At 41.2% G+C, this 27691-nt stretch overlaps 1 protein-coding gene and 1 pseudogene across 3 annotated transcripts in view; one reads left to right on the top strand and one right to left on the bottom strand.

The window, feature by feature from the left end:
* Positions 1–27691, bottom strand: part of Adra1a (adrenoceptor alpha 1A) — a 101255-nt gene that overhangs the window by 6522 nt on the left and 67042 nt on the right. The gene's annotated exons all lie outside the window — the stretch shown is intronic.
* LOC101712148 (polypeptide N-acetylgalactosaminyltransferase 1 pseudogene) lies at positions 24962–27037 on the top strand (annotated as a pseudogene).

Here is a 27691-nt window from a genome sequence, read left to right as displayed (position 1 = left end):
TTCCAGATGCATATGAATTTCTCGCACTTGCTGGTAACCTCTTTGTAGCATCCTCAAAGGCCATTCTTACTTGGTCCATGCATAGCCATGATTATGGCAGCAGGCCCAATGGTTAGGGTTCAGTTGGCTCTCTCAGTGGTAGACATCCTCTGATGGTTTCTGTGAAGCCTTAAAAATTAAATGTTAAATTTTGATTGAGTTTAGATGGACAAGTTGTTTTGCCTGAATTTTAAAATAAGTTGGGATCTAATCAAACAATCCATATTAAAATTTGGTTACTTGAAAATACAATTTATATATCGCTTCTCGGCCTTTTGGCTAAGATCAAGTGAAAATACAATTTATATTCTGATACAGAGCTATACACAGACAGAGCTTAAATGTTCATGAATTTCTTTCCTCCTAAATGTTGGAGTTGTGTATTTCAATGAGAACTTCAAGTTCAAAACATACTGGCTTTGCAGATATATCAGCTTTCTGTCAGTGGGACAAAATATCTGACCTAGACCACCTGAAGGAGGAGAGGTTTATCTTGGCTCATGGTTTCAGAAGTTTCATTCTATAGTCTTTGGGCTCCCAGGCAGAAATATCATGGCAGCAGGCCATAGTGGAAGGAAGCTGCTTACCTCATGGCAGCCTGGAAGCAGAGAATGGAGATGCACCAGAGAGAAAGGGGGCAGGACTAGACATAGTTCTCAAGGTTATGTCCCTATGTCCCACTTCCTGCCAATAGGCCCCACCGCCTAATAGCCCATTCAGCTATGAGTTTATCAGTGGGTTAATGTATTGATGAGGTTAGCACTCTCAGAATCCAACCACCTCTTTGGTCTTCTCTTATCTAACTTGATTGACCATCAAGATTAACCATCACAGCAAGCTGTGGCCTGTGATTCTCAACCGTTTTTTCTTGTTGACACATTTTAATATTACAGTATGCTTCCTTTCTCAGTATCCGCCAACCACTCCCAAGTGGTCTTCAATTGCTTGGCAGTCAGAGTCTTTCCTAATCTCTGGCCTAGCCAGGTTTATAATATTATTGCTTCCTATTGATACAGTATTTTTTTTTACTGTCACTACAAACTTCTTTCCAAGTCATTGGTCATTTTTTTACCCTCTCAAGTTGGGCCACTGTGTCTTTAAAGTTTTTCCCCATCCTCCCTGTCTACCCAAACTGAACCATTGACTTGCACAGTGGGAGTCAGAGGCCAGGTCTCTACACTGTGCATGGTAACCACTGGAACTCATAGTTGCAGAATAACAAAACCATGGGCCTTAAAGTGGGAATCCTATCTTATTCAATTACCCAATTTCCAAACCAACCAACCAACCAACCAACATTGCTAAAAAACTATCACATACTTGATAGCTACAGTGTTAGTGCATTATAAGGATATGAAGACCTAGATCTCCTAGTTCAGACTTTTTTATTCTCCACTCCCCAGACTTGTAGTACTTCCTGCCAAAGGTACTTTGTGAATTACAAAACCCCAAATGTCTCTCTTCATTGCTCCCTGACTGGTGTGGAAGAACACCTTGTCTTGCCCTTCAACTCTTCTCTGTTCTTTCTTCACTTCCAAATTATCCCCTCTTCCACTGGCTTCCAGCTACAGTTTTATGTCCATTTGTGTGAGGAGCTTCGAGATCAGTCTTATACCTGTGGGCCTTGTTCTCTTCTCTGAAAAAATAAAAAGTTAAATGGATACTTTCTAATGGCCCCAACACAACATTTTTCTTTTACTTGATCTATGGTCTTGATTTTATGTCTTCGTTTTCCTTTCTGTGCTTTGAATCTATCAGAATCATGATGAAATGCAGGGTACACTTAGAAAGGACTGTGGAAAATGGTGCCCTAGAATTTAGTAGAAGAGTGAACTCATATCCAGTGGAACCCAAGAAAGACAGAATGGTGCTGTGGTTAATGGAAGCCCACATCACTGACACATTCTGCTTGTAAAGCTCAGCATGTTTCAGAGAAACCAACACACACACAGAGGCACATACACACAGACAGAAACACACACACACACACACACACACATACACACACACATACACACACAGATGATGACTGTTCACTTATGAAAAGCATGTAAATAAGTAAGTTTTATTTCTTAGCTCCAAAGCTTTTGTCCTTGCATTGAAGTTTAGAGTTACTGGTTATCTATTTTGAGCTAAGCACAGTGCTGAGCACTGAACAATTTAATCATCATTAGTAGCAGTGCGAGCTCTATGACTCCTATCAATATTCCTATTTTACAACTGAAGAAACTGCCATTTAATGAAGCAGAATAATTCATTCAAGGTCCTTCAGATAGTTACTGGTAGGGCTGGGGTTTTAAATTAGGCAGCTGGAATTTAAGGCCTTTTTCCTTCATGGAATCTCAAAATACATCAGAATAATGCATTTGGGCGGGGGAGAGTGGCATACAAGGAGTTTAGAGGTATGTGATTGGGAGAAGCTGAGTTGGAAAGATACTTTTTCAAATTCCTTCTGAGAGGCAGAGAATGTGATCAATGTCAACATGATTACTGGCTTTGTGTGACTATGGTCATTGGAGAAAAAAAATCATCTTACTTTATGATGCCTTTGTATTGTCAGATATTTCTTCCTGATAGTGACAACAGTGTGACTAAGGGGACTTGCCTCGAAAACACCCACCTTCTCCTGTGCTTAAGAGCTACAAGTACAGATGAGCTAGGCATAGCAAAACCCACTTCATCTGGAATTTAAGTACTCCGTAAATCAGGCACAGGGTATTTCCCTTATTTGACGAATTTCAGTTAACAACAACAAAACAAGGCATAAAACATGAACAGTGAATGCGAATGCTACAAAAGTGATCTGAGAACATGGAAATCACCCACAATTCCTTCGAGGACACTCTTTCTTTTTTCAGAGCAGAGCTTTGAATTCATAAATATCTACTTCCTTTTAGTCATCTCCTTTCCATCCCTTCTTTGCTCCCTTACCTCCAGGTCTGGCTGACCCAGAGCTGAGCTCCTGGGTTCCCTCTTTACTGTGATCTTGATACTGCATCCCCACCAGCTGACATAAATAGTGGTCCTTCCCCTCCATGTCCTCCACTCAAAATACCCATTTGTTTCACTGCAGCTGAGGAATAGTGTGGAAATGAAGTTGGTCAAAGGCTAACTTTTACTAAGAATTGGATGTAATGTAGTCTCCATCCTCAGTCCTTTAGGGATATTTTATTGTTAATCAAAGAACATCTGTGGATGCTGGATTTTTCAGCCAATGAGTGACAGTTGCTTCCAGGCCAAAAAATATTCCCAAAATGGCACCATCTGGTTTATTCCCTTGAGTGTGTGACAGCATCCAGATGTGTCTGAGCCTAGTACAGATCTGCCCTCTCCCAATCTGACAGTTCCATGAGGGGCAGGTCACAGGAGTCATTTTCCCTGCTTGGAGTAGTCCTCTTCCCTTGGGAGGAGCCACGTGATTCTCTCTTTGCAGCTGCTGACCGGCTGCGTTGGGAGAGCGACTCAGAATGGTGCTTCCCTTAGCAACTTTCCAAAGAGGGAGAAAAGGCAACAGAGGGCTGCTCCTCGCATGATTGTCATTCAATTCCTCTTTCTTCCTTTCATTGTAACTTTCTTGGGAGGGGTAAATGGGGCTGGAATCAGGTTTGGGAAAAAGCTGCTGCAGCCTGTCCCCCTTGGAGTCTCCCATCTGGCTGCCTCCTCCTTTGTCCAAACGTTCCTCTCAGACAGACTCCTCTGACTCCCCATCACTTATGTCTTCAGCCTCAGTTGCTTCTTAGGTCCCTTTTTTCTTGATGATGGATGACACTTTTAAGAGTGAGAAGATGGCTGAAGTGCGTTGCTTCCAGTCCTCCACCCACTGAGGCATGGGGCTCCAGGGCAGAGCCAGATGAGGTATGGATGGATGTCTTGGACCCAGTCCCAGGTTTTCCGCACTGCTTGAGTAGACTAGACAGTTCTGTTCACTCCCAGGGCTTGAGAACCCAGCACTGCAGGGAGCTTGAAGACACCCCACAGTCCTGGTGGAGCTCAGCTCACCTCCTGACTGACTGCTTGGGTGACTGAGGCTTCTTGTCTTCTCCACGTTTCTGCTTCCCATTCTGACCTGTCATTTTCTCCTCTGCCTTTTGGCCAAAGCTTCTTATTTCTTTCCTTGACCCTGACTTGTCTGCTGTCTTATTTCCTCCCCCTTTTTTTTTGTGCACTGTTTCTGTCTAGTCTTCTAGTTTTCTCTGCATTCATAGTTCATCATCTTTTCTTTCCTTGCTGCACCATTTGGTATCTAACACTCTGGTTTTTCTCATCATGCTTCATAGGAAGTTCCAGACTTCTGAATTACCCACATGAGAACAGGGGCTCCTGTTTCCCTTTCGCCATAGCTATGTTTTGCTCCTCAACAACCTCTGGCCAGACTCCGCCTCAAGGGGAGGCAACAGCTCCCAGCTTAATTCCCTGAACACCTCACCTCACAGGTCAGGTCATTCTCTGTGAAATTTGCCTAGTTTAATTCTTGGCATTTGGAAAATCCCTCTATCCCTGAGAATACTTTCCTTCACTGAGTTTCCTTCCACATTTTAGCTGCTGTAGAATTTCTGATTTGTTCCTAACCCTCCAAAATACCCTGATGGTTTTAAAATGGGGATGGATAGAGCAGATACTTATGGAACACCACCATTAGGAACTCATGTTTGGAGATGCCCAATCTTTATTTAAACTGCAGAAGATTCTAGATCCTAAGGAGAAGTCGAAACTGATGATTTTAAATGATGCCTCTATATCTTGTCATTTCATGTCCTATCCACTGGGGGCATTTAACTTTTGATCTGGGGCCCATCAGGTGGGCTTATTAGGGAGAAATTAGGAATTAGGCCAGTAAAGTCTTGGCCACTAGACCCACATTTTAGCTATGAAGTGACAGCAAAAAATTTCCTCAGTCCTCCCAATGTAAGAGAAATCTATTTTCCTACCAGTGCTGTTCTCGTCCATGAGTTTGTGACACTATATTCCAGTTTATTCCAAAACTCAAAGGGAGTGGAAACGGAGTTCTTTAGTACAAACAATCAACAAGTGGGATCTCTTCTTATTAAAAGGCTTCTGCACAGCAAGAGAAACCACCAGCAGTGTGAAGAGACAACCCACAATGTGGGAAAAAATCTTCACCTCCACTTCCTCAGACGAAGGTCTACTATCTCGAATCTATAAAGAACTTAAAAAGATCAGACCTCCCAAATTTAAAGACCCAATCCAAAAATGGGCATCTGAAATGAACAGACATTTCTCAGACAAAGAAGTAGAAATAGCAAATAAATACATGCAAAAATGTTCAACATCACTGGTCATTTGAGAGATGCAAATGAAAACAATGCTGAGATTCCACTTCACTCCAGAAAGAATGGCTGCTATCATGAAATCAACCAATAACAAATGTTGGCAGGGCTGTGGGGAAAGAGGAACCCTGCTCCACTGCTGGTGGGAGTGTAGACTGGTACAAGCACTGTGGAAATCAGTATGGAGATACCTCAAAGAACTAGGACTGGAAGTCCCATTGGACCCTGCTATTCCACTGCTGGGGATCTTCCCCAAAGAATTAAAAGAATCATACCACAGTGATATATGTGCACCCATGTTCATAGGAGCACAGTTTGTAATAGCTAAAACTTGGAAACAGCCCAAATACCCATCAACTGGAGACTGGATAAAGAAAATGTGTGTTTTTTTTTTTATAAAATGGAGTACTACTCAGCCATAAAAAATGAGAAATTAGAGACATTTATAGCTAAGTGGATGCACATTGAGGCAATACTCTTAAGTAAAATAAATAGGACACACATGAATAAATACCAAATAGTTTCTCTGGTGTGAGAAACTGAAAGTGTAACTAAGGACTAAATGTATAATAGGTAATGTGAAATAGGAAGAAAAGGGGCAAAGGGGAAGGAAGTGGGAGGGCTGGAGGAAAGGATGGAAGGGAATGGGATTAATATGAGAAAATGGAAAAATAGGAACAAAATCTTTGTAAATAGGGAGGACTGGAGGGGTTGAAGGGAGGGCTTGGCAAGGGTGAAAAATAAGAACCAAGAGAGACTATGTAAAAGTGCAAATTTCCAATGATGAATGTCATTATATTGTATACCTAAAATGTACCATTGATTAGAATGAATAATCGATAATGTAAAATAGGAAGAAAAGGTCCAAAGGGGTAGGGGTAGTGGGAGGGGCAGGGGAAAGGAAAGAAGGGAAAGGAAAAAATGATGAGAAATGGAAAAAATGGAAATAAAGTCTTTGTAAATAGGGAAGGGTGGAGGGCGTGAAGGGAGGGCTAGGAATGGGGAAAAAATAAGAACCAAGATGCATTATGTAAAGGTACAATTCCCAATGAGAAATGTAATTGTGTTGTATACCTACAATGTACCAATAAAAGAATTTAAAAAAAAAAAAGAAAAAGAAACGGAGTTCTTGAAGTTCCAAGGTTCACAGACAGTCTTCCTGTCCAACCCAGCAGTGACACTTTAAGGGTTCCCTTTTAGTTTGATTGTTCCTTTCAAAATTAAGGAACTCAGCATGGAAGGAGAAGGTTATGACTTAGTTTTCTTGGGTCTGTCCTCAGTGTCTGCTTCATACTGACCTGAACACTTGACATCTTCATGATGGCCCTGAGAGACACTGGCTGTAGGTAAATGCTGGATAGCCAGGGTGGTGGAATGCTAGCCTTCGAAGACCAGCAGGAACTTGGGTATCAGCAACCCCGCCTTTCCAGAGGGGAAGACGTAAAAGGTGAGTATGGAAGCGGTTTTCCAAAATCATGTCTCTTTCATAGCCAAATCAAGACAAGATTTAGAATCTGCTCCACTTCATCTTCTTGCATGCCAGACCTTTGGGTGCCATGTAGTAGCTCTACAATAGCATGGAAAGTGGCAATATCCAGCTTTCAGTGGATGACAACAGGCTTTGCAGATAGGGTGAAGGAGAACGAAGAATGAAGGAGAAAAGTAGCATCATCAATAACTACATTATTTAAAATCAGAAAGCATTGTTCAGAAGGCTTGTTGGCAGCATATCACATTCTGAAGATTGGAGTTTTCAGGGACTCCATTAAAAACTATGGACTGCAAACGAGAAACTTATGTAACTTGAGAGAAAATCACACTTGATTGTTTCTCACTGTCCAGCCAGTGGCCCCTCCAGTGGGACTGGCACATACCCCATGAGCACAGGAGAGTGACAGCTGTCACACAAACAGGCAGTGAGTTTCCCAGGCCAAGGAGCTCCAGTGCCAAGCAGCACTCCAGCCAGACTGGTTGGCACCTTTATATTATGAAGAAAACTCAGCCTCATCCAATGAAACTTCAGAGGAAAGCTTCAGGAATCAGTATCGCAGCAGACCCAAGTTTTTTATCCTCTAGGGTCTATCAGATGACCTGACCTGTGTGAGATACAAGTTTGACTGAGTCACAGTGACCTGAACCAGTCCTCCTGGGGTTCATGTGGGATCTCCCTTGAACAATTCTCATCCAACCAGGAGTCTTTAGGGTTTCTGGCTGGAATGGTGGCTGGGAGTCCCTAAGAATGCTGATTAGCCACGGACAGGAACCTTGGGCTCACAACCCAAGGTTCATAGACAGACTTCCTGTGAAATTGAATACAAGTCTTTATATGGGCAGGGATATATATTCCTGGAAAGAGACCTTCAGCTTCTATTGGCTCCTCACAGTGGTCCCTGGTGATAGTAAAGATGGCTACCCCATAGGGCAGACATAGTGGTGCCTGTCCATTATCTCAGCTCTTGGAAAGTTGGGGCAGGAGGACTGTGAGTCCAAGGTCAGTTTGGGCTACATAGTGAGTTCAAGGCTACTGAAGACAAGCTGTAGCTCTGCCTGGTGTACTGTACCTCCTTGAACTCGCGTGTCCTCATGAGAATGCTGAACTCACACATGGGGCCATCAGATGTGACTCTAGCATCTCTTGGAAGGTCCTCTCCTTTTTTTTCTTCCTCTGCTTACCTGGAGCTTGCGTTGCTCTAGCCTTGTGTCTCTAGTACAGTCATGTGGTCAGTCCCTTGAGTCAATGTGTAGAGTCTTGCCTGAACTTTGTGGTGGAAGTGTGAGCAGTAGGCAAGCTGAGTAGGGATGGAGGTAGGAAGGTCCCCACGGGATGCTGCCTGGTGTGTGAGAGAAGCCACTCATTGTCCAGGGACTGGGGAACATTGGACTATGGCTACTGTTGTGAAGAGCCGCTGCTTCTCCAAAGCCAGGCAAGGGAAGAGGTCACCTGGAGAGACAGCTGTCATCCCTCATACTTCTGTGAGCGGCAGACAAAGCTAGTTGCTGGATCTTCTCACCAGCCAAGGATAGTTCTGCAGACAGGGATCTCACCTGGCTGCACCCAAACTCCTCAAATGAAAGCTCTTTGAAAAGTTGGTCTCGCCAGCCAGTGGAGTCCGAACAGCGTCTCTCCTGCCAGAACACATGCGTGGGCCCAGACATGATGGTGACTCATGGTCATGATGGTGACCCACTGTGATCATTTCTCCTCGGAAGACTCCTGTGCTGAATAATACAATTCCAGCCACTCTCAAAAGATAGCAATTTCCCCCTTTCCCTAATAAAAGATTATCTGGTACAGGAAAAAGCTCACAATGAAGAAGCTTTCATGTTCTGCTTACAATGAAAGAGCTTTCATGTTCTTTTATGGGCTGTTTCCTTAAAAGTGGGTCCCCTTTTACTAAACAGCTTATTTTCTAAACTTCACCACTTTTATTAAAGTCGTCATTGCTTCAGGAGTCTCCCACTTAAATAATCTTATCACACAAAAGGTTCTCTTGACTACAGAAGAGTGGTTTTCAAACTTAGCCTGATGGTGTGATTTGTTTCTTTTGTGGCACATATCACTGTTTGTAAGATTTTTATTTGTTTGTTTTGATTGTCTCATCCTCTCGAGTGTAGCAGGGGCCCAGGAACCTCACTGCAGGGTGAGCGCAGGGCCTGGTTTGGGACAGATCCATACCCAGTTCTGTGAAAGGACATGAACGTGACTTCCCCCTCCCCTGCCCTCTATGCTCCAGCCAATTGCCAGCCCCATTCATGTTTTTCTTTCAAACACCTTCCTAATTTTCCTTTCCTCTATACCTCCATAGCCAGCACCCTTGCATGGAGGGCTGGTTGTTTAAAGCTGGGTGAGTCACTTTCCCTTCCCAGGATTCAGTTACCTCATGTGTAAAAAGCTTGGAGAAAGTAACAGTTACTACACCTTCCTTTGTGTATGAGCATACACTTCTAGGAAAATTGAAACATTCAAAAGGGGGCAAATGAGCCCAAATTAAGCAGGATGCTATGGTTTTAGTGTGGTTTGTTCCCCAAGGGCTCATGTATTAGAAGCTTGGCCTTCAGCGTGACAATGGTGGGAGTATTAGTCAGCTTTTCATCACTGCGACCAACTACCGAAAGTACACAGCTTAAAGGAGAAAAGGTTCATTTTAGCTTACAGTTTCAGAGGCTTTAGTCCATGGTCTGCTGGCTCTGCGGTAGAAACATCATGGTGGAAGGGGATGGCAGAGGACTTCAGAGCAGCCAGGACGTAGAGAAGAAAAGAGCCTGAGACAAGTTATACTCTTCCAAGTTCATCCTCCAGTGACCTGCTTCCTCCAATAGGCCCCACCCACATCCTAATAGCCTCTTCAGCTATGAACTCATCAATGCGCCGATCCGCTGATGGGGCTGGCACCCTCACATTCCAATCACCTCTCTAAGTGTCTCAGTCCAGCCAAGTTGACAGTTGAGATTAACCATCACCTGGTGGGATCTTTAAGAGGTGAGGATTGGTGGAAGTTGATCAGCTGATTTGGGACCTGCTCCAGAAGGGCTTAATATAGTTCTGCAGGAATCCAGCTCGTTCTTATGAGAGTGGGTTGGTATAAAGTAGCAAGACTGGTCCCTCCCTCAATTCTGCTTTTCTGTCTTGCCCGGTGATCTTGCATATGCTTCTGCCATGATGCCATCTGCTGTGATCTGACATAGCTAAAGAGGCACTCACCAGAGCTGGTGCCATACTATTGGGACTTTCAGCTTTCACAACTGGCAGTGAAATACACGTCTGTTCTTTATAAAGTGCCCAGACGTGCTGTTTTTGTAGGGGGGTGGGCTGGGGGTGGGAGCCAGGGTCTCACAGATGCTAAGCAGGGGCTCTGTCACTCGCTTACATGCCTGTCCCAGGCATTTTGGTGTAGCAGTGGTAGCAGACAACTCCACAGAATGGTGTGAAAGTGCTGTAGGGACATGACCAGAGGAACAGGGAGGGTTTTGAGAAGAGGAGACCTCAGTATCTCGGTAAGGGCGTACAAGGGGCTTGCACCCTGAGTGCTGTCCTGGAGGCTTGTGTTTGAGCTTGTGGAAGAAGGGGTAGGAGAGAAATCCAAGGGCTGGCATCATGAGATGGGCCCGCATAGGGGCACAGGGAGGTCTCTGAAGCCACTGGCAGTGAGTTATGTTGAGCAAGGATGGAATTTACTCTTCTTGGCATGGGGCATGGCCTGGACAGGGCTGGCTCCAGAGGTTTCACACTCCTTGACAGTATATGGACCACAAACATGCACATCTGGAGTGGTCACCTAGTTGGTATCTCAAGGATTAACCTATAGATGAGCTCATAGTTGAATGTGCTCTTAGGAGATGGGCCAGGTTGGAGAAGGTGGGTCACTGGCTGGAGAAGGTGGCTATTCCTTCCCTCTGCTTCTTGGCTGCAATGAGGTGAGCAGCTTTGCTCCACTAGGCCTTGCCACCATGATGTTTCTGCCTCAGAGTCAGCTTGCCATGGACTGCAACCTCTGAAACTGTGAGCCTGTTCTCCCTTCAACAGTGTATGTCAGATATTTCCATCCAGCAACAGAAAGGTGACTCATATGCTTGTTGTTGTTGTTTTTACCATTTTCCCCAAGCATTAGTACTTTTCTCTGTAGCACTTAGCACAATTCTCTATGCTTTATTACTTGGTTTTTCCCTTTTCTTGAATATAAGTTTGAGAACAGAGTTTTTGTTTTTTATTTTGCTGTGGTGTCCTCAGCACCTTCCACAGTTTATAGCACATAGTAAGCTCCTGACAGTATTGTTGAAGGAATTTTAGTCAATCTTTCTGATTTTTGTCTCTTTAAAAACATGCATGGCTTGTGATTCTTTTCTTATCACTCTTTTGGTGCTGAGCATAATTCTCAATGAATCTTTTTGGAGTCAAAGGATAATGTTTGTTGATAGAAGAAAAGGGTATTTTTGAATAATACTCCTGCTTTGGCTACTAACCCCTATAAATATGTTCTTAAATGGAGAGAGAGGGCCTGTCGTAACTCACATTCCAAAGCTTTATCTTGCTGATCTTCAGGACACTCAGATTTACATGAAAACATGACCATTCTCTAAATAATTTTATATGGCTAAGTTGCAGGCACTTCATAAAATTATTACTTCCAGTACTTATAAAGACATTTTGTAGGGTCCTGAAAGAAGGGCTGAAGCCCATAATTAAGATATGATAACCATCATCTCCTCTCATATTTGTGGGATGTGAGTCTGAGGCCAAACACCATCAATCCAAAACAGTGACATAAACAACCAAAATCGGTCTTTCAAGGAGGAAGTGCAAGACTTTTTCAGGCAAGTCCAAGTCCTGACTCTGCCAGCGAGGTCATGGGTGAGTCAGCTGATGTTTGGCTAGTGAAAGATGAACAGGGGAGCAGACGGATGGAATTTTGGTTCTGGTCTGCTGTACAATGACAAATCTGAATTCTCTGGAAAATCTGGAGATGACACACTGGGTCCTCTCAGCGGTCACCAGGTCACCCAGAGGCATTCACCCTGACTCTCTAGCTGTCTTCCAGCAGCATTGCCTAAGCCTGTTTAAAGTGGGAATATGAAGAACAACTTGGTGTCCACTTCCAGCTCCTGCGTGTTTCTGTCCTCAGCCCGGAGTAAGCCAGGGATAGAGACTGCATCTTGGCCACCTCTCCCCAGACATGTAGATGTCTGGGGAGACCAGCCCTATGCTCAAATAGGATTCCATCACTGCAGTCCCTGACTCCATCCATTGTGGATGGTATTCAAACAGGCACAACAGCTGCATACAAGAATTCAAATAGCTCATTTTAAAGATAAAAGATGTCTTTTTGGAATATATAATATGGCTTCTAAGTAAGGCTGGATGAGAGTCAAGGAAAAAAACCATATTATCATCGCAATAGATGCAGAAAAAATATTCAACAAAATCCAACACCTATCATGATAAAAACCCTACAGAAAAATTGAAATAGATGGTCTTTATCTCAAGCTAATAAAGGCTATCTATGAAAAACCAACAGCCAACATCATACTCAATGGTCAAAAACTGAAAACCTTCATGCTAAAATCAGGAATGAGACAAGGATCTCCACTATCACCACTCCTGTTCAATATAGTTCTGGAAACATTAGCCACAGCTATTAGACAAGAGAAAGAAATAAAAGGAATAAAAATAGGAAAGGAAGAAGTTAAACTGTCATTATTTGCTGATGATATGATACTCTACATAGAAGACCCAAAAAATTCTGCCAAAATACTTCTAGACTTAATTGACAGATTCAGTAGAGTATCTGGATACAAGGTAAACACTCAAAAATCAATAGCCTTCTTGTACACAAATAACAGACTCACAGAGACAGAATTTAAGGAAACAATTCCTTTCATAATAGCAACCAAAAAAATGAAATATTTAGGAATCAATCTAACAAAAGAGACAAAATACCTCTACACTGAAAACTACAGCACTTTGAAAAATGAGATCAAAGAAGATATAAGGAAATGGAAAGATATCTCTTGATCCTGGGTAGGAAGAACTAATATAGTGAAAATGGTCTGGGGCTAGGGATTTAGCTCAGTGGTTCTGCTGCCTGCCTCGAAAGCGAAAGCGCAAGGGCCTGAATTCAATCCCTGGTACCAAAAACAAACAAACAAACAAACAAAAAATAGAAAGAAAGGAAAATGGCCATACTTCCAAAGCTGCTATTCAGATACAATGCAATCCCAATTGAAATCCCAACAGTATATTTCACAGAACTAGAGAAAACAATCCAAAAATTCATTTGGAACCAGAAGAGTCCTAGAATAGCAAAAGGAATTCTAGGCAACAGAGACATGTCAGGGGGTATCACAACCCCCAACTTGAAACTATACTACAAAGCCACTGTGATAAAAACAGCATGGTACTGGCAAAGAAACAGACCTGAAGATCAGTGGAATAGATTAGAAGATCCAGAAACTACTCCAGACATACTCAGCTACCTCATCTTTGACAAAGGAGTCAACCATCCTCACTGGAGGAAAGATAGCCTCTTTAATAAATGGTGCTGGAAAAACTGGATTTCAACCCACCAAAGATTAAAACTAGACCCATATCTATCACCATGCACTAAACTAAAATCAAAGTGGATTAAAGATCTAAATATTAAAACAGAAACACTAAACTTACCAGAAGGTAAGTTAGGCAGAACTCTCGAAGACACTGGCATAGGAAAGGACTTTATGAACAAATCCTCAGTAGCACGGGAACTAGCACAAAGAATCAACAACTGGGATCTCATCTTATTAAAGAGCTCCACGCTGCAGGGGAGACCACCAGCAGAGCTGAGAGACAACCTGCAATGTGGGAAAAAATTTTTACTGGCTGTTCCTCGGACAGGGGTCTACTGTGTAGAACGTGTAAGGAACTCGGAAAAATCAGACCCCCCAAATATAAAAACCTGATTCAAGGATGGGCATCTGAAATGAACAGACATTTCTCAGACAAAGAAGTAAAAGAAGCAAATAAATGTTTGAGAGAATGTTGGGCCTCACTGGTTATTCGAGAGATGCAGATGAAAGCAGCGCTGAGATTCCACCTCACCCCACAAAGAATAGCTGTTATCATGAAATCAACCAATAAGAAATGCTGGCAGGGTTGTGGGGAGAAAGGAACCCTTCTCCATTGTTGATGGGAATGCAGACTGGTGCAACCACTGTGAAAGTCAGTGTGGAGATGCCTCAAAGAACTAGGCTTAGAGGTCCCATTTGACCCAGCTATTCCCCTGCTGGGTATCTTCCCCAAAGAATTAAAAGAATCATACCACAGCGATGTATGCACACCCATGTTTATAGTGGCACAGTTTGTAATAGCTAAAACTTGGAAATAGCCCAATTGCCCATCAATTGGAGACTGGATAAAGAAAATGTGGTTTTTCTATAAAATGGAGTACTACTCAGCCATAAAGAATGACAAACTAGAGACATTTATAGCTAAATGGATGCACATTGAGGCCATACTCTTAAGTGAAATAAATAGGATACACATGTGTAAATACGGAATAGTTTCTCTGGTGTGAGAAACTGAAAGTGTAAATAAGGACTAAAAGGTATAATAGATAATGTGAAATAGGAAGAAAAGAGGTAAAGGGGTAGGGGAAGTGTGAGGGGTAGGGGAAAGGAAAGAAGGGAAAGGAAAAATTATCAGAAAAGGAAAAAATGGAAACAAAGTCTTTGTAAATAAGGAAGGGTGGAGGGGGTGAAGGTAGGGCAGGGAAATGGGGAAAAAATAAGAACTAAGATACATCATATACAGGTACAAGATCCCAATGATGAATGTAACTGTATTTTATACCTGAAATGTACCAATAATCTTAATGACAAAATAAAAGACTAAAAGGTGCTGGGATAATTTAGTTTTTAATTTTAAAAACACATAGAATGTAGTACTGTGTGGATGATAAACATCTTTGAAAGTAAGAATTGGCCATGTCTCCATCTTCCATAATAGATGCAGCATTTCAGTGGCTCTGCTTTGCTCAGGGGGATGCTCTCAGTTCCCCAAGCTCTGCTGTGTCATCTGGGAACCCAGGAACTGCCTGCTCCTTTCAGGGGAAGATTAAGGTTAGAGCAGCTCATCCCTTTCTGAGCCTCAGTTTCCTCCTTGGGCTAATGACTCTCAGATTTCCATTCACAGAGCACATCTGGCTCATCAACTCTAGTCTCGCACCACAGCAATTACCAGGCACCTCTGTCGATTTCACGACCACCTCCCATTATGAAAACCTAGCTGAACTCATCACATCCTATGAACCTGCTCTTTCTTCTCTGCTCTGATCTGTCAGTGGCAACTTGGCCCTGAACTGTCTAAGCCAGAAATCCATTGTCATCTTCAGCCCTAACCCTCCCACCTCCCCCAGGACACTCGAACACCCACTTTTGACCACGAGCCTTGCATTTTCTTCTCGCCACCTACCCTAGTTCAGGTTACTGTCACCTCTAACTAAAACCCCACGTGAACTCTCTAACTGGCTTTCTGCTGCGATGTCATCTCCTTCCAGCCTATTTCTCACGTTATAGCCAGAGATATTCTGAGAAAACAAACCTGATTATATCTATTGATCGAATCATTTCAATGACTCTTCACTGAAATCAAGATGAAGTACAAATTCTGTATTTTGACTCCAGACTCCCATGGATCTGGGAGACTGAAAATCCACTTTATTGGGTAATTAATTCATTGAACAATGGTTATCCCAGTGCCTAAAGTCTCTAGTTAGTATCATGGAAGAGCAGAGAATTTCAATAGCCTGGATTTAAACGTTTGTGTATTTGTTCACTGTGTGATACAGTATCTTTTGTTCACAGGGTTATAGTGGCTGATTTGTCAGAGTTTAGTGCTAAGGAATAAATTTATGACTTCCAGGCAGCAGCACACGTACTAAGAAAATCTTCCTAAGGCCAAAGAACGGAAATCACTAATGAATTCCCAGTGGATCCAGTGGTGGTCGTGACAGTGGTCCCAGAAGTTTTGTAAAACCCAGAAGATCTGAGACATGAATAAAGATGCCTGAAGGATAAATACAGAAAGCAGTGACCACAAATCAAAGACAGAGACAACTACATTCAAGAATGTCATGGGACATATAATCCCTGGTACAGGGTATGGTTTTTTTTGTTGTCAAAACCAGTCACATTTCTAAGGAAAAGTTGTTTCTCACTGTTACAGTTCCCCTCCGAAACATTCACCCAGTGTCTGTTTTGACTGGGTGGTTAACTCAGAACACACAAAATATCCATAAATTATATTTTCTGATGTGATCTTAGGGGAATGTAGTATTCACTGACCCCAGCACAACTGTACAAATTCCATAGGCAAGCGTGGAAGCAGCAGAACTCTTACTTGGATATAGTTGTTCGTTTGTCTCTGTCTCATAGAAAAATGTTCTTGATGAGAGAAGAAAGCTGGGATAATTGGTCAAAACAAAAATAGTGACATTCATGGCTTTCCTTCATTCAGATTTGATATTGGTGAGTTAGAAGTTAGCTCTGCTTTGTCTCAAGATAGGCAATATATGAACAGGTGTCTGGCTTTCCTAATTTTTGGGATTTTTTTTTTTTTTTGGATACCGGGGATCGAACTTGGGACCTGGCACTTGTGAGGCAGGTGGTGGAACCACTGAGCTAAATGCCTGGATGGCATTCCTAATTTTTAATAAAGCTTAAATTTATCTAAGAATAATTGAAGAGGGAGACTGCTGGGGACAGGGAGACCAACTAGGAAACAAGCACATTTCTCTGTGTCAGATTCTGACCAACGGCTAGAAACTGAGGAAAGACAGATTTGGGCTGTCTAGCAATTTGGCCTTCCCTAGGATAAATTGGATAACTGCTTCTCTGAAGTATCATAATGGGGAGTTGACCATTACAAAGCATCTTATTAAAGTTCTCTTTAGGGGGGCTTCCAACCCTGATGTTTCAGAACTTCTTGAGTAGCAAGCAAACACTACTGAAGAAGAAAAAATTGATTGCTTTGAATATCTTGATTCTTTTTTAAATATTGCAATAAAGAAATTGTATAGTAGAAGCATTTAAAGATGCATATACATATATAAGAGTATAGGTATATTGTTGGATATGACAAAGTTACTTAACATAACTTAACCTGTTTCTGAGAGTGAGACTAATCTACACACATTTCATTAATTCCTAAATTTTCTTAATAATCTATCTGGGACTCATTGTACACATTTTGATTGAAGTTGTTGCTGAAATTATTGATCACCTCTCCTATAAATCCTTGAAGAGCCGAGAGCTGGGTGGTCTGTACTATGGATGGGTGAGGACATGCACACTGAGAGGGGAAAGCACCTGCTTAGGATGTGTGCCAGGGAGCTCAAGCTTTGGATAGAAAATCTCCAGTCTTCAGATTCCCAGGTTAGAAAGCTTCCTATGAACTAATATATTGATGATTTCAATTACAAGAGTGGAACTATCCTCCAAGTATTTGGGAACTCTCAGGAAACCTACGTGAAAAAAGACACTTCCAAGATTAATGCCTGTACCTAGCATTTAGGCACCACACCCATGTCTTCAGTCCTTATTCTTCTGCACATGACCTGTGCGTGCATGTCCACCCAGGTGTCTCACCGGAGCCTCAGCCCAAAGGACACACACTGCCCTGGTTGTCTTCACCGTTTCCCATCTTTATAAGTGATGCTAATCCTCACTATTTGTTACGAACACATGGAAGTCAATCCTGACATCTTCATCTTGAAATCTGTTTGTCCCCAAATTAACACACATCACATTTATACAATCTGTAATATCCACAATTGATGTGCTTACCCTGCGCCTGCGGGAGCAAGTGTGAGTGCACACATGCAAAAATTAACCTAGAAATAACACATTTTAAACAACCAGGATCATGTCTCCGGCACATGCTTTTGTGAACAGCCTTTTTTTGGTAGATCATGAACATTCTTTTGTTTTTATTTCAAAAAATTTTACAAGACATCTTATCATGTAATCACGAATATGGCAAAATTTGTTTATCTTTCTTTGCTAGTTTGAACATTTTGGTTCTTTCCAAGTTTTCTCTATTATAAATAACTATGAAATAAACAAAAGGAGGGTAGTGGGAGGAAGGATAAAATAGAAATATGTTATCTAATGCACTAATGCTAATTCACGTTGAAATTTAACATTTGGTAAAATGGAAAAGCATTAATAAAGTACATAAAGCATATCACTATTAATGTCTTAAAAACAGTAAATCCATATGAACTTCTAGATTGTAGATATACCATCTAAGTATTAGCTTTAGAACAAATGAGTGATAAAGTCTTCTAAAGCTAATGAACAATTTCCAGGAAATACAAGGGGAAGAGGAAAATATCAATGACACCACAGGGATAAAGTCAGCAAAATGTGAACTATGGAAAATGTTTATTCAAGTCAAAATAAAAATATCAGGGAAAAGAAAAAAGAGAGGGAGAAGAAAGAGAACTTGAATTAAGAAACATTAAGAGCCATTTATAAAGCAATCATAATATATGGACTTTATTTGGATCTCAATTCAAACTAAGAAATTCTAAAAGTAGTATAAAGAAGTAAGAGAAGTGTGAATTTTGACTGGAAATTTTATGAAGAATCGGTGTTGGATTTTGTTTAGATATGGTAATCATTTCAAAGAATAGCACTGTTTAGAGGAACATAGTGAATTATTTACAGATGAAGTGATATGCTGTCTAGAATTTGTTTCCCTGGAATCTGGGTAAAGTGAAGAATTTGAATAAACCAACACTGCCTACATATTTATTTATCATTGTTAAAATTTGGTGGTAGTTACATCAGTTTAATTACATGTCTCTTTATTTTTGTATATACTTTATATTTTCCATAATAAATATTTTAAAAATTAAAAATGAAAGCATATAACTACAAAAGTAATTCACTAAATATCTATGGCCTTTTGTTCCCTTTTCCATGTTTCTTAGAACTTTCTAAATGAGTTTGCTTTTTAACCCATCTTGCTTGAAAGCTGAGAAAGTACAGTAGAGTAGGGGACACAGAGTGGAGACTTTGCTCCTGATGTAAGGATTCTTTCATTATAAACCAGACAGGTAGAAATTCAACAGCAATTCACAGCATATAGGGGTGTGTGTTCCAATAGAAAAGACTATTACAGTACAAGACACACTGTCATTAACCACCTCCCTCAGAATACTGCCCCTCGCTTTGAATACACTTATCTAGTCCTCTTTGCCACTTAATGAAACAGTCCCAGAAGTCCTCTTTTGTCAGTGTCTTTAGTTACACTGTCATGGTGGTACAATGTCCTGAATTAACTAAAAAATTTACCTTTCATGATCGTTTTGACTTTGGGAGGATCCAGAAGCTGCGTGGTGCCAGACGCAGTGAACAAGGGGGATGAGGATGATGTTTTAATGAGCCTGTCTTTCACCTGAATGGCTCTCAGCAACTGCATTCACCATATTTTTTACTGTACTTCCTGAAGACACCCACGAAAGAAGACTTCCAGAACTGCTTCAGAAAACAGCAGGAACAATGGGATAAATGTGTTCAAAGCCAGGGGGAGTATTTTGAAGTGGACAATAGCAATGTCTTTTACTGTAGTAAGTTTTAAATTTATAAATGCACACTGTGTGTTTTTTTTTTTTAAATCTCACCTTGTAATGCCACAAACACCATCAGAGGAGAATGTTGTTGAGGTAGGAAGCATTCACAGAGAAAAGATTTGAGAACAATGTTCCTCACGTGGGGACAAAGGAAGGGAGGGTATTTCAAGGGAAGAATGAGGCTCACCTCCTGGGTAGAAGGAAAGGCTATGATGAAGGAGGCCCTGGAAATCAGGGGGAGGCATCCAAATGTGATGGCATGGTTACGAAGAGACCTCTGAAATGTGTTGTCACAAAACCCATGGATATGGAGGGCTTGAAGGGCAGGCCTGGTTGGGGATGATTGGCAAGGTTCACTCACTCACCAAGCAAATACTCAAGAGATGAGACTAGAATCAGCTGTGAAATGAAGAGAGTTGTATTAGAGGATCAGTTCTCAATGTTCTCCTCCCAAAGGTCTTCAAGGTGCAGAATAGAGTCATAGTAAAACAAAGACATGATTTGCCTTCTTTCCTCTCCCTGTCTTGTGAGAGTGTAGTGAAATGTCCTAGGGACGACATGACATGTTTTACTATAACACATTGGATGCAGAAGCAGATATGAGGATCGAACTCTCTTAGAGCTAGACATTAAGACATTTGCAAAAATTTAAAAGTGATTTCTGCCTCAAATTTTTATCACTACTTATTTGGAAAATTTAGTTTCTTTACACAAACTCAATTTCTTAACACACAATGGGTTTATTATTATTATTTCTGTTGTCATTTTAGAAGAATTAATAAATATTTTAACAATTTGTCAGTTTTAACTTCTCACCTGGCTGTATCAACAAATACATTGCATGCAGACAAAAACTCTTTGAGGGCTTGTTATGGTTTGGGTCTGGATGTGCCCCCAAAGCCTCATTTGCTCAGAGGCAGCTGAATCTGGAATGTGTGATGCTGGGATTAAGGGCGTGTGATTACTAAATCATTACACGAGAGTGATTGGTTTGGCACCGACCTAATCCCAGTTGTCTGGATGGAATAAAAGAGGCAGAGACATGCGGTGAAGTCCCTCTTTGTTGCTTTTTGCTGTCTTCCGCCACCATGAACTGTTGCTCTTATTGCGTTTGCTCCCTTGTGCGTGCCATGTTGGTTTTCGTCTTTGAGGCCTCTTTGTCATCCCTGTCTTACTTAGAGCCTGCTGATTATCGACTGAAACCTCTATGAAGTATAAGCAAAATAAATCACTTCTCCAACTTTGTGTGTCAAGTGTTTTGTCTCAGCAATGAGAGAAAAGTAACTAACACAGGTCTGGTACAATTTTAGGAGCACAGTGGGGGCTTGGGACCAACAGGTCTGAGAACCATGGTCATAAAAGAGATTATTGAGAGTATGAAGAAGGATTCGGTAATTTCAAAGAAAAATGGTCAAGACATGGTAATCATTACTTTAACAAATAATCATTCAATAGATAATCATTAAGCATTCACTAGGTTCTGAGTTTTGAAGATGATGAGGGGGAAGAAGATTTTTCCCGGTGTCAAGCTAGCTGCCTTTTTAATTCAAAACCAGATACTAATTGCTGTTGAGTAACATCCAGTGGTGCTGCAAGCAAACTGCTCCTTCAGCAGCTGGATAAGAGAGGTTTTGAACTCCCACTCAAAAAGTACAGTTTTCTTAAGCCATGTACAAAGATCATGTTTCAACAAAGGACTTCTAATACATCAAGCAGCTAAATATCCTTATCCCTTTGCTTACCCAAGTCATAAGCAGTTAGCTCTCACCTGCCTCCTGCTTATTCTCATTTACTTTTTCATCTGAAGGACATTTTTCATTCCCAAACTGCTTTCTCAGTCAGAGACAATAACTCAGTAATTGTGACATGTCATTTAATGTGTGTGTGGGGAGGTCCAATGAACTTTACTCTCCAGAGTCTGATGAAAAATAGAACTGGGATGCTATCTGCCTGTGAAAATGACACAGCTTAGAAAATGTACTAAAGTTTACAAAACAAGGACGTTGTAGTCAAAATTAAACACTCCTTATGCCCCTCAGAGAACTTTGATTTTCCTCTTCTAGCATTTATCAGCCTCTGGAATATGACAGTTTGTTGTGCTTCTTTGTTTTTTATTTCCCTGCTCAAGATCTTTCAGAGAATATATTGTGCTTTATTCACATTCGCTTGCCAACTATTCCTTACAAAGAGTGTCCTATATACACCAATCCAATCATGGGTGATAAATTTAATTAGCTAAAAACTAAGAGCTATCTACATTGCACTTGCTTAATGAATGTATGTAGTTGCTCAGAAGTTTAGTCGTGGGTTCCAATTGTGACACGGTGCTAATGGGTATCAACTCAAATGCTGTAAAAAAATGGTAGAAGTGAGCACAATATGAATTGCTGTTTTTAAGTATTTAGGGTTTTGATCTCTAGAGGAGAAAACAGAGGAGCTCAGGGCTTTCTCCCTAAGGCATTTTCTAACTGTGGCAAAGAAAGGGAGCCCTAAGAGAAAGTGCATTCCTGTCGGGGAGGAAACTGGGACACTGAGCTGCAATGCAAGGTGCTAGAGAGGGGAAGGCTGTGCAGGGAGCCTTGGCCATCTATAGATGGATCCTCTTGAATCTGGCCAAATATTTAGCTGTGCAAGCATAAGGTGAATGCCTGCAGGAAGACCTGGAGGGCGATTAGTCTGATTCTGCCACGGCGTGGCTTTAGGCTTAGCTGTTTGTGGGCTAAGGCAGACCTGCTCCCAAGATATGCTTTCCTGTCATCTCAGCCACCCCCAGATCGTGGGTTGAGGTCTCCACTGAAGTTTGTTTCACTTCACTGGGTCCTCACACGTGTGACCCCTGGCGTTTCTCTTGAGTCAGGGACAATAAGTTAATGTTTTGGATTACTTGCCAATGAATTCAATAATGTACATGAAATGGACAAATGCTTTAAAATAATGAAATGTTCAAGACTGTTTAAGAAGAAAGAGGACACCTGAATAAATCAATCTGTATGGAAATACAGGTGATCTAAAATTATCATTCAATTTGGGAAAGAACAAACTTGGAGTACATTGTATGACTTCACGAATTATTAAAAAGATAGTAATATTCAAATATTAAATCAGTATTGTGTTAGTGTAAGGATACACTAACAGATGGATAGAAGAGAACAGATGCCAGAAACAAAACACCCATGTGCAGTCAATTGATCTTTCAATAAAGGTACTAAAATAATTCAAGGTAGGAAACAAATGGTACAAGACTAATCACATATCCTTAAGCAAAAAGATGACAGTTGAATTGTATCTCATATTATACACCAAAATTAATTTGATATGGATTATGAACCTAAACATAGAAACTTAAGCTATAAAACTTTCAGAAGAAAAACAAAATTTCTTTGTAATCTTAGGGAATTTTTTATAGGACCTAGAAAGCAATAAGCATAGAAGTTGGTAAATAAGTTTGATCAGAATGAAAACTCTTGTTCTTCAAAAGGAGCAGTAAGAAAATGAATAAGCAGAACCAGTCTGAGACAAGAAGGCAACATACATAAATATCTAACAAAGTACTTGTATCCAGAATGTATGTAGGGATGCTACAACTCAATATAAAAATCCAATTACAAAAATGAGGGGCTTGAATAAACACTTGAAATAGGAAGATGCATAAATACTTGATAAGTCCATGAAAAGGTATTCAGCATCTGTGTTAGTCAGGTGTCTGTCACTGTTACAAGATCCCTGAGAAAATATATATAGTCAATTTAAGAAGAAAGGTTTATTTTGGCTCACAGTTATGGAAGTGTTAGTCTGTGGCCCATTACCCCATTGCTATATGCCTGTGGTAGCACAGCATATCATGGTGAGAGTGGTTGCCGGAGAGAGGTTGTTCACCTTATGGTGGGGACAGGAAGAGGGCAAGGAGAAAGAGACCAGTGTCCCATGATCCCCTTTGAGGGCACGCCCCCAAATACCTAAGACCTGCTGCTAGGCTTCTATCACCTTCCAAGAGCACCAAGCTGAGGACCACCCCTTTAACAATGGACCTTTTGGGGACTCTTAAAATCTACCGAAAGACTTCTTGATTTAGTAATCATGTTAGTTACTTTTCTCTCATTGCTGAGACAAAATACCTGACATCCAGTGTTAGAGGGCAAGGGGTTTATTTGGCTTACAGTTCATAGAGATTTCAGTCTATAATTGGCTGGCTCCAAGGCAGGGATGGCAAACAGGCATCACAGAGGAGAAACAACATGGAACCCACAAGGCAGCCAAAGTGAAAACAGGGGTGTCACCACGTCTTTCAGTCTCTTTTATCCCATCCAGACTCCTGGAATTAGGGCGGTGCCAAACCACCACATGTAATGATTTAGTAACCACAGGCCTTTAATCCCAGCATCACACATTCCAGATTCAGCTACCTCTGGGGGGGGGGGCATCCAGACCCAAACCATAACAGTGACCAAATTCAGTCATGTAGCTGGATACAAAGTCAACACTCAAAAATCAATAGCATTCTTGTACACAAATAACAAGCTTACTGAGAGAGAAATTAGGGAAACCACACCTTTCACAATAGTATTTAAAAAAGCGAAATATAAATCAAGCTAACAAAGGAAGTAAAAGATCTTTACATAAAAAGATACAGTACTCTCAAAAAGGAGATTGAAGAGGATATTAGAAAATGGAAAGACATTCCTTGCTTGTGGGTAGGAAGAACCAACAGAGTAAAATGACCATACTCCCAAAATTGTTATACAGATTTAAAGTAATCCCAATCAAAATACGAATATCCTACCTCACAGAACCAGAGAAAACATTCCTAAAATTCATGTGGAACCAGAAAAGGCCCAGAATAGTGCAAACAATTCTGAGCAACAAAGGGAAGGCAGGAGGCATCACAATCCCTGACTTGAAATTATACTACAGAGCTACTGTGATAAAACCAGATGGTGCTGCCCCCAAACAGGCCTGAGGATAAATAGAATAGGTTAGAAGATACAGAAACAACTCCAAACACCCTCAGCCACTTTATCCTTGACAAAGGGGCCAAATCTCTTCATGGGAGGAAAGGTAGCCTTTCTCATAAGCCGTGCTGGAAAAACTGGCTTTCCACATGCTGAAGAGTAAAACTAAACCCATGTCTCTCACCATGCACTAAACTAAAATAAAAATGGATCAAAGATTTAAATATTAAAACAGAAACACTAAACCTGCTGGAAGAAAGAATAGGTAGAATTCTTGAAGACCTAAGTGTAGGCAAAGACTTTATGAACAAAACCCTGATCTCACGGGAAATATTATAAGGAATCAACAACTGGGCTCTCATCTTATTAAAAGGCTTTTGCGGGGAGACACCGCGGGGGCCAAGGAGGCGGCGTGGTGCATGGCGGGCCTAGAGGAGGGCCTGCGCTGCGGCCTGCGGGACCGCGCCGTGACCGCCCGGGCTGGCCCAGAGGAGCACCCGCTGCCGCTGCTATAGCCAAGCTCAGCGAGATGAGGGACATGTGGATTGGGAATATGAATTCACTTGAAAAACCAGTTTGGGGGTATGAATGTGATTTCTGATGAAACTGGATTGGGATAATTTTCATGATCTTTATATATATATAAATTTTGCATTTGACTTAAAGTGCCATGAGAAAATTTGCATATTGCAAGGTGGTTCTAGCCACCTCCTTGATTTGGGTACTCTTGGACATGTTCCTGCTGCTTTACTTCAGTGAATGCAATCAATGTGATAAGAGAAAGGAGAGAGGACCTCCTGCTGGGGATGTTCTGGAGCCAGTACAAAAGCCTCAGGAGGGTCCTGGAGAAACAGGGAAACCGGTCGTCACTCCTAAAGAGGATCAAGAGAAAATGAAAGAGATGTTTAAAATCAATCGGTTCAATTTAATGGCAAGTGAGATGATTGCACTCAACAGAAGTTTACCCGATGTTAGGTTAGAAGGGTGTGAAACAAAGGTGCACCCAGGTAATCTTCGAGCAACAAGTGTCGTGATTGTTTTCCACAGTGAGGCTTGGAGCACACTTCTTCGAACTGTTCAGTGTCATTAATCGCTCACCAAGACACATGGTAGAAGAAATTGTTCTAGTAGATGATGCCAGTGAGAGATTTTTTGAAAAGACCTCTAGAGAGTTATGTGAAAAAACTAAAAGTGCCAGTTCATGTAATTCGAATGGAACAGTGTCCTGGATTAAAAGGAGCAGCTGTCTCCACAGTCCAGCGGTCACTTTCTTAGATGCTCATTTTGAGCACACAGTGGGCTGGCTGGAGCCTCTCTTAGCCCGGATCAAACAGGGCAGGAGAACAGTGGTATGTCCTATCACTGATGTGATCAGTGATGATACTTTTGAGTATATGGCAAGCTCTGATATGACATACAGTGGATTTAATTGGAAACTCAATTTTCGCTGATATCCTCCTGTTCCCCAAAGAGAAATGGACAGAAGGAAAGGTGATCGGACTCCTCCTGTCAGAACACCTACAATGGCAGGAGGCCTTTTTTCAATAGACAGAGATTGCTTTCAGGAAGTTGGAACATATGATGCTGGAATGGATATTTGGGGAGGAGAAAATCTAGAAATTTCCTTTAGGCAGTGTGGAGGAGCTCTGGAAATTGTTACATGCTCACATGTTGGACATGTGTTTCACAAAGCAACACCTTACACATTTCCAGGAAGCACGGGGCAGATCATCAACAAAAATAACAGACGACTTGCAGAAGTGTGGATGGATGAATTCAAGAATTTCTTCTAAATAATTTCACCTGGTGTTACAATGGTAGATTATGGAGCTATATCATCAAGACTTGGTCTGAGACACAAACTACAATGCAAACCTTTCTGTTGGTACCTTGAGAATATCTACCCTGAATCTCAAATTCCACATTATTATTTCTCATTGGGAGAGATACAAAATGTGGAAACAAATCAGTGTCTAGATAACATGGCTGGAAAAGAGAATGAAAACGTTGGAATTGTTAATTGTCATGGTATGGGAGGTAATCAGGTTTTCTCTTATGCTGCCAACAAAGAAATTAGAACAGATGACCTTTGCTTGGATGTTTCCAAACTTAATGGCCCCGTTACCGAGCTCAAATGCCAACATCTAAAAGGCAACCAACTCTGGGCATATGACCTAGTGAGATTAACCCTGCAGCATGTGAGCAGTAATCAGTGCCTGGATAAAGCCACAGAAGAGGACAGCCAGGTGCCCAGCATTAGAGACTGCAGCAGAAGCTGATCCCACCAGTGGCTTCTTAGAAATGTCACCCTTCTAGAAATATTCTGAGACCAAATTTACAAAAAATGGATTGACTGGGCTACCTCAGCGTACATTTCTGCCACATTCTTAAGTAGCAAAAAAGGAAAAGTGCTTTCCTCCTCTGCAGGATGTAAGGTTTATCAGCCATTAAAACTCAGGCTCCTCTAGCTTTTCACTAGCTGTGAACTGGCCTTCCTGTCCAAGGGTGTGAAACTGCATAGACGTGAGACTGTGCACACTGACATTTACAAGATGGAAAGTCTTTCATCAAGAGAAATGGGAAAGAATATTCAGACAGCAAAACTTAATCAACAAAATGTACTTTTTGAAAAATTGCACCTTCTATGGTTTTCTTGGACATCAGTAATTTCTGCTGAGTGTGCTGTCATAATGAAGATATTTTCAAGATGTTTTTCCTGATTAGAACTGGTAGCCAGTATATTAACTATTGATAAATAAATAGATGAAAAAGAACTGGAACCAGATTCACAATCATGAAAACAACATTTTAAAAATAATTAAAAAAAACTATATTAAACAAGGTTTAAAGAAAATTACAACAGAACTATGAGAAGTACAATTTGTTATAGTATAGTATCAAATTTCTATATAGATTTTATACCTCAGTGGGGGAAAATAACTGATTCCAATGACATTCATTTTGTTTTCATCTGTGATAGTCATGGATGCTTTTATTTTTCTTGGGGGGATGAAAATGAGCTGGGAAAAAAGCTCTTTGAATATAGTTTTAATTTCTACAACATTTTTTTTTTTTTTGGTACTGGGGATCGAACTTGGGACCTTGCACTTGTGAGGCAGGTGCCGGAACCACTGAGCTAAATCCCTGGCCCTACAACATTTTTAATTTGGTTTTTGGGCTCTTGGAATTGTAATTTTTAATTGCCTCCTAAAAATGGAGAAGTAATATGATGGTGTCTGGTCTCAACTGAACAAGTTAAATATTTCAGTTGCTGTTGGGTCAACTGGCTTACAGTCTATCTCTCCCT

This window comes from Heterocephalus glaber, unplaced genomic scaffold (assembly GCF_053883595.1).
Source record: "Heterocephalus glaber isolate CG9 unplaced genomic scaffold, H.glaber_assembly_v1.0 deba00001460, whole genome shotgun sequence".
Classification (NCBI taxonomy): domain Eukaryota; kingdom Metazoa; phylum Chordata; class Mammalia; order Rodentia; family Bathyergidae; genus Heterocephalus; species Heterocephalus glaber.
Note: the sequence above shows the minus strand (reverse complement) of the source record. Positions and strands in the feature narration are given on the sequence as shown.